Genomic DNA, 8043 nt, shown 5'->3' on the forward strand with positions numbered 1-8043 from the left:
TGTTTGTGCAGCTTTTAGATGCAGCCTCTTCCTCTTTTAATTTTAATGCAGCATTTTGAGAATGTCTCCTGAAAACCTTGATGTCTGCTTTGTGGAGCATCAGGAAGGCATGAAAAGATATGACTAAGGAAGATTATGATATCATTCTGGTTAAGTGCAAATGCATTTTATAAAATGCTTTGGCTTCTTACCAAAAGGAAGTGACAGATCATCTTTGGCAATTTTATTAATACATCTTCTCTGTATTGTTCTATATATCCCCCTTATTTTCTAGTAACGGACAAGGACAAGCATTATTTTTCTAAACCTTTCCTGTCCCCTCTCAAAGAATCTTGTATGGATTTGGAAAATCGTATCCCAGATCCAAATAATCTTTATGTATATATCTTAAATCCTTATTTGAATATCTACCCACTGGTTATTTTATATTATCATTTGCATAGTTCAACTTCAGCTTGATTCCTCTGTGAGATTACAATACAGCAGCCACCCTCTTGGCATGTATTAACAGGACTATTACCTGCCTAGGAGTTCACCTACATGTCTTTTGAGAGCTGCCGTGTTCGCAACTAGAAAATAAGAGTCACAGTGGCCAAGAATTTCCTTGACACCTTCCTAAGCAATGTTCATGAGAGCCGAGAACCAGCTCTGTCACCACCACCTCCCTGATGCATGGCCATCCCTTAGGGTAACCTCCAAGGTAACCAGGAATGGCTGGCCTATATAAAGTCTGTCTCTTTGGATGCTTTCTTGCTCACAAGAGTTTTATCCTTCTTTTCTGCCCTGACTTCCTTCCATCAGGAGTTCAGTGCCTTTTCTGGTGGGACGGGAGGCAGTTTATTCTACATAAGTCTAGTATGAAAGGTATGTCTATAAAACACGGTGTCCATCTGTCCAGCAATGCAGAATGAACCAAGTGTCCTTGTGTTCTGAAGGCCACATGGTGTTTTTGCCACAGGAATAGACACGGGGCTAATTACAGTATCAGGGAAATGCTGAGAGACTAGTCAAATACAAAATATTCAATTCATTTAATATTCCTGATGGATAGGCAAATTACTCTAATCACATTAGTTATTCTATTCATTTATTAGCTAAGAGTGATTAGTAGTGAATAGCTGTAAGAGGATCTTCCAGGTGCAAAAATTAGGCATCTATAGTTTCATGATGTTTATTTTCAGCTGAAGATAATTGTCTCTTTAGTTCATCTCAGACGTACATACACACTGACATACACAGATACACTCTCTTTTGTCCAGGCATGGGGAAAAAAGGTAGACGAAAACAGGGCTGGCACACAGGTGTGGAGAGATAAGGAGAATTCACTGCAGAATTTAACAGGATTTATTTAAAAACAGTTGGGAAGAGATGTCTCAAAGATTATGCCAAGTGAATGCGAAGGGATTTGGATCTCTGGTTCCCACAGAGCGCACTGATAATGCCATTTTAAGCACTGGGCTCTGCTGCATTCATGCTTGATTTGATTGCACTAGTGAGTTGTAGTTTGGCTTTATCTGTTGCACAAATATGACATAGGTGCCTTGCGTGACAGTGGTACTGCCATGCTGCTTCATTTTCACCGGTCCTCACTAGCCACAAGATACTCTCTTGTGCTGTTCCTCATGGGCTAAATGTATGTGCTGCCTGTTTGCAAAATTGTGGTGGCTAATTTACAAATAACACACAAGTCTGAAACTTCTCCTTTATTAGCAACTGTATCACTGTGCATAGATGACTCTGATACATGAGGAAGAGAAACTAAACTGGCTGGAAGTCTGCCTGAAACAACTTCATTTATAAAATTCCAACAAATATTCATAAGAAAAACCCAACACTGTGCTTACCCAGCTCTTCCTGGGATGGATGGTTAAGACTAACAGGCACATCCAGTGGGGGACAGGTAACAGGATAGCTGAGAAAAGCGGTGGGATTGGCTGTGTGTAGTGTGAGAGATGGGTGAAAGGGGATTTCTGGTACCTAAACTTTGGCACTCACACTGGCATCGTTGCCTTGGGACTCATCTTTTGGTTCATACCTTGTGGCTTGATGGATTTCACTAGGGCTCTGCACCAGTTTGTCTCCAGGCTTTCAACTGCAAGATCAGAGTCTGGAGTACAAGCAAGGCATTTCGCTTATTTCACCAAGTAGAAAATCAATGGGCAGTAGTATTTGGGCAGTAAATTGACAATAGTATTTACTTCTACATTGCGCTCAGTGTTACCAGGTTGTGTTTTAATTTAATGTTCTCGTGCACTTTCAGGATGTTATGCTAAGCAAAGGCTGAGCTGTCATTACATTTATATGAAGTCAATGCAGTTTCTAACAGCTTAGAAAAAAGAATTTTTAAAAATTGATCAAATATCTCACTTTTCTAAGAGAATCTGTTCCTCTGGATTTCCCTGAGCTGTCAGCTTTCATTGATATGATCTGATTGATGCTGTTTGCCACATTAAGAAACGTTGGAAGCTAATCTGTTTTAATCCCATTCTCTTTTTTAATATAATACTCTTGAAGGGAACTGAAGGTTATTACTTATTTTAAATAGCTTAAATATTTGTGTCAAAACATTGTCCTGAAAGGTTCAAATCCAGCCTTTGCCACAAGGCTGGGGAAAGAAAAAAAAAAAAAGAAAACCCCCAAACCACCAATGTTGAGACCATTTGGAATGATCTAATCCATGCTTCAAATCCCTTTGTTCTCCCGTTCCCTTGCAGTGTTGGAGAGTTTGAGCTGAATGCTATTTATTAGATTGTTAGAGGGTGTGCTGGCTGCTAAGTCTCGTTTCAAAGATTTTCTTCTGCAGGCTGTTTTGGGAGGCTGCATTTTTCAAACTCACAATGTGCTCCCAGTTTGGATGGGAACTGCCATATCACAAGTCATTTTCTATGGCAAGGACTAAGAATCCATCACCACACTGCAGGGAACGCTCTGTTATATTAAACTGGTACCTTTATTTCTGGGGGAGAAAGCCATGGTTTTCTGGGACATTAAAACCAGTATGTGGGGGGATTGGAAAAAAAGTCCTCGGGTAATGAGAGTTGTACGTTATCTTAGAGGAATCATTTATCTCTATGCCAGTTGTTTAGCCAGGTTTGCCAAGCTTGAAAATTTAGATTTATTGGTGCCAGAAATAGGAATGGAAGCATTTAATGGGCTTGTGCTCTATGGAGGTGATGAAGAAAAGCAAAGGAAAGTCAGGAGGTGGCTGCAAGGGTGGCTGGAATTGTGCATCAATGACTTTTTTTTTTTTTTAAGAATAAATTCTGATTGCTGAAAGGAAAGATGGTTTTTAAGAATATGCAAGATGTAAGATGTCAGATATGCTATAGGCAAAAATGGTCAGAATTCCAGCATTTCATCAGGGAATTGATGTCATGACTTTAAATTCCTGACAAAACATTACATTAGGACTTGAAGGTCGCACCTTTCCCTGTCTGACCGATATTGTAGCAGTTTGCTGTGGCCAGTCAGCCTGAATCGTGACAGTTCAAACACTGCCATTTGATAAAGCGCAGCTTCGACTTTCCTTTAGTCACTGGGTAGCATGTACTGCCTTCATCTTTGCTGCAGTGCACCCAGGGAATAACTAGAGCTCTTCTGCTGAAGGACTGGCCCTGTGCAGGAGCTGAAACGCTGCGTCCCCTCGTTCAGAGAGCAGGCAAGGGCCGGGGGACTCCGCTGCTGGCAGGGGCAACAGCCCTCCTCCTGCGCATCAAGGTGGAGGTGCGGAGCTAACCTCTGCCGGGGGCTTTTAGAGCAGAGGAGGGTCACAGATCCAACCCGTGTGTGCGTGAGGGCCAGAGGTTGTGTGCGAGCACGATTCCAACAACCGGTGCCTTTGTCAGGTCTCAGTTTGTTTTATCCCCCTCGGTAAACCTCCACCTGCAGGATCGCTCTGCAGCCCAGCGCAGCAGGCGTTTGCTCCTCCGTGGCTGTTGCCAGACAAGGCGCCTCTCCGTTTCCGAAGGTGCTGGGCTCACGATGGCCCCCAGAACATATGCACGTTTGCTTGTGCTTGTGTTTCACTAGTGATGCTGTTGTTTACACTACATGCTAAAACAGGGCTTGCACTGGCTTCGCAGGAGCAGATGTGAAGCATAATCTTGGCCGCTTTCCCAGCCCTCGCTCAGAGCGTCCAAGTGCTCAGTATTTCCTGCACGAAGCAAGTCTAGTCTGACACAATGCCAGCTGCACTAAATGTGCTCTCGGAGTGAATGCTCAGTGTCTGGGTGGCTCATAGCTCTCATACAAAACCAGCGTTTTCAGTCGGTCGCATTTCTAGCTCATTTGCTTCCCGCGCAGCCGAACGTTAAGCGTCGCGGTGCTACTTTGGCCACCTCGGCAAATGTCGGTGTTGCTCCTGCATGGATTTATCTCCGAGGGGGATTGTGATGTAGGAGGCAGAGGTGGTGAAAACATGTCGGTTGTGCCTGATGCCTTCCCTGTGCACCTGCTGCTGCTGCACGTACCGAAGCAGCTGCCACCGCTTTCCCCAGACCCGCCGTGGTCCAGCACCACCCCTCAGGTTGCGCCTGACTCTGGCTTTCTGGGGCAAGCTGTCCTCATGGAGGCACAGACTGTGGTCCAGAGAAAGGGGTTTTCTCCTGCCCCTGTCACCTGCTTTTGATTATGTCTTCAGATTTAGAGCTAACAAATACACGTGCATTTATGGTTTATGTAGATCAAGCAAAGCGGTGAACATTTAGTTCCTTCCTGCCAAGTTTTTCACTCGCTGTAGTACATAGTCCACTTAAGAGCTACAATCTGGTTGCTTCATTTGCTTTCAAATTCAGTTCCCATTTGTTCCTCCAAGACATTTGGGTAAGTGGCAGCATCTGTCTTATGTTTGTGTTATTCGCACTGAATTTCCAAATGGACATTTCAAATGGGTGCAAGATGCTACTCTGGCTTGAAAATCAGGCTTCTCCTGGCTGTGCTTGACTTATTAGATGCTAAATAGGCTTAGTTTTGATGCGGGGCTAGATGGAAGACCTCCAGAGCAGCACCGGAGCCTCTGTAAGGAGTGCTCCTGCTGAATCTCTGCCGGCACCGCTGCGGTAAGGACCCAGCCACGACGGGAGCGCGGCAGGGTCACCCACCCGCGGCAGTGCGGCTGCGAGGGCCGGCGCTGAGCCCTGTGTCTTTGTGCCCACCGAAAGGTCACCTGTCTGTCTCTGCAATACCCGTGACGGCCGTTCAACCCCGCCGCCGCCTCGGCCGGCTCCCCGAGCCGGGACTGGCCGCGTTCCGCTGGCCCAGGGGCCCTCTAGTGGCTTCCCCGCGGGCTGTGCTCAGCCCTCCTCCTCCTCCTTCTTCTCCTCTTCCTCCTCCTCCTCCTTCTCCTCCTCCTCCTCCTGCTCCCCCTCCTCGGGTGCCGCAGCCCGGGCCGGTGCCCCTGGCCGCGGGCAGCCCCCGGGAGCGGGGATGCTCCATGTCCCCCGCGTCCCCACCGAGCAGCAAAAGCCCGAGCGTGGGGTGAATAAGGCTGAGAGCACGGCAGGCTTCTCAGGAAGCTCGGTCTGTCGCTGGTTTTGGGGGTACAGCAGCACCCTGTCAGCCCCACACCCCTCCCTGCACCCCCCGTGCCAGCCCCTCTCTCCCAAAGGTGTTTCCCTGTCTGTAGCTGATGTAGCTAAAGTGCCCCTGCCCCTGCTTTGTGCTTCATCCTGCAGCAGCCTTTCAGATTGCAGTGTTATCTTTCCGTGGGAGAAGCAGACATGGTCTTCACCTGTAGGGCAGCTGAGGGGGGTTTCTGCTCCGGGGTGCAGGAGGCAGCCCTGGCAGGGAGCAATGTGGGCATGGGGCAGGTCAGGAGTTGCGGGTCGGTGGCAGCTTTCTGGGTCCGCAAGGTGCTGTGACGGCCACAGCCTCCCCAGGCCTTCCCGTGACAGGTCAGCCGCCCACCTTCTGCTCTTGCTTGTGACCGGGAGCGGGGGGGGGGGGGGGAAATACAGATAATTGCAGGTCCTGTACATCTCAAACTGTTTGTGGTGATAGTTACAATTATCTAAAATAATTGGCAGAAAGATCTGTGGACTTAATGTGCCGGGTTAAATTAATACTTCATTCAAATGTTAGCATTTTAACAGCCTGAGTTGTGACATTGCCTGTGCTGGATCTTCTAAAATGGGCTAAACGGACCGTGCTGGACACAAGGAGCCATGAAAAGGTTTCTCATGTTGTTTTAGATTGAGGTTCATCTGAACAGCTATTAGGAAAGATGGGGAGGAATATCGTTTGCGCCCATAGGAATCTACTTTCTTCTCAACATAACTGTGCGGCCCTCATCCCTCAAGGAGTTTAAATAGAGACAAAATTTTCATCTGCAAAACTATGTTCAGGTTGTCCAGCCTGTGCTACACAGAAAGTCAATCTTCATCCGCGTTTCTCATCCCGTTTGCAAGTAAAACCCTCTTCTGCGCTCTTCTGTCTCCATGAGAGGCCACTGCTGCATGTGCAAAATGGCAGAAGCTCATTTCTGCCAGTTTAAGGGAGAGCAAAACATCTGTAATTGCACATTCCTTTTCCCCAAAGGAGCAGAGATGCCTGACTGATGAAGAGTGTCACAGTCCCCGACAAAAACCTCAGTAAATTGGGATGGGAATATTTAGAGATACTGAATTTGGGATCACATTCAGCCAGAGCTAAGTACTTGCAAAAATCTTATGCTTTTAAGGGTGGGCTTGGCCACTCTCTAGATGGAGCCAGTCAAAACCTCTAGGAAAGGGAGACAAAAAGGGTGGGGGGTGCAGACAGAGACAGTGCTTTGCCTACGGCCACTCAGGCGGCTCTGAGAACAGAACCATGGCTCTGGCTTTTGCCAAGAGACCTCACTCCCCCACCAGCCAGACTGTGGGGAGAAAGACATTGGGAGTGAAGGGCTGACAGAGACTGACAGAAGCTTAGCACCCTGCTGGATCCAGCATTTTAAAATCTGCGATGAAAGATAAAATACTCTGCGCTGCGATGGCAGCAAAGTCCCTGGTGCAGCCCTTTGTCTAAAAGATGCCAGTGAAGACTGTGCCAAGGTGCTTTTCCCTGACCATCTGCCTTATGAGCCCACATGCCAGGGTTGATGCAATCCAAAGCCTGATAGCACACAGGCCTGCTGGTTTATGAGAATCCATTTCGCAATTAAAACAAATATTTAGGATTTCTTCTAAATGAAGTGGCCAAGTCCTCGGAAGGAAAGTCTGGCAGATCTGAACAGGGTAAAGAGGCTTCCCTTGCTCTCATGACAGATGCAAATAGCACTAAGGTTCAAGGAGTGCAGAGGTCATATATGTCATTAAAAACATCATGCTGGACCTAAATAAAAAACAACAAGGACTATAGGAACTCTAAAAACACAGAGAGACAGATTACTGGCTGTGCTTCTGGGTAGAAGGCACATCCTCTCCCTTCTGCTCGGCTTAGATCTCATAGTGATAGGCAAGGCATAAAAGATAGCGGTTATCCAGTTACCAGGGATGCTGACTTTGACTTCAGGTTGCCTTTACAATGTGCCCCAGGGCACCTACTCTGCACTGGGAAAAAAACTCCATCCTGGCTCAGATTGGGTCATTTTCGTAGTTCCACCTGAGCTTTCTCTCATCTCTTGCAACATGGCTTGATGTTCCCTGAGCTTCCTTCTGGTGCTACCACCATGTTAAACAAATGCATATGCTTCCTGCAGTTCCTTGGCAGTCCTTTGAATATCTCCTGCGTGGTAATGATGAGGTCTGGCATGCCACCGTGCAATCCAATGGTCTCACACCCCAACAGAGCTCAGCTGCAGGTCATATGTTCCCCTCTGAACCATATTTTCTGATGAAAACCTTTTTGGCTGCAGCCTCATAACCAGCTTGAGTTAAGTCAACAAGACAGAGGAAATGACTTGGCCAAGGTGAAATGGCGAGTTGGTAGTGGAGCTGGGACTGGAACGGGGTCTCTTGACTCAAGGGAGGTTCTTTATTGCTGTGGTTGATGAGCACAGTACGAATGCCAACCCATCCTATTAATGCCATGTACACCTTCATCTGCTCATTTGTTTCTGATGAGTAG

The sequence above is a fragment of the Nyctibius grandis genome, chromosome 25, assembly GCF_013368605.1.
Source record: "Nyctibius grandis isolate bNycGra1 chromosome 25, bNycGra1.pri, whole genome shotgun sequence".
Classification (NCBI taxonomy): domain Eukaryota; kingdom Metazoa; phylum Chordata; class Aves; order Nyctibiiformes; family Nyctibiidae; genus Nyctibius; species Nyctibius grandis.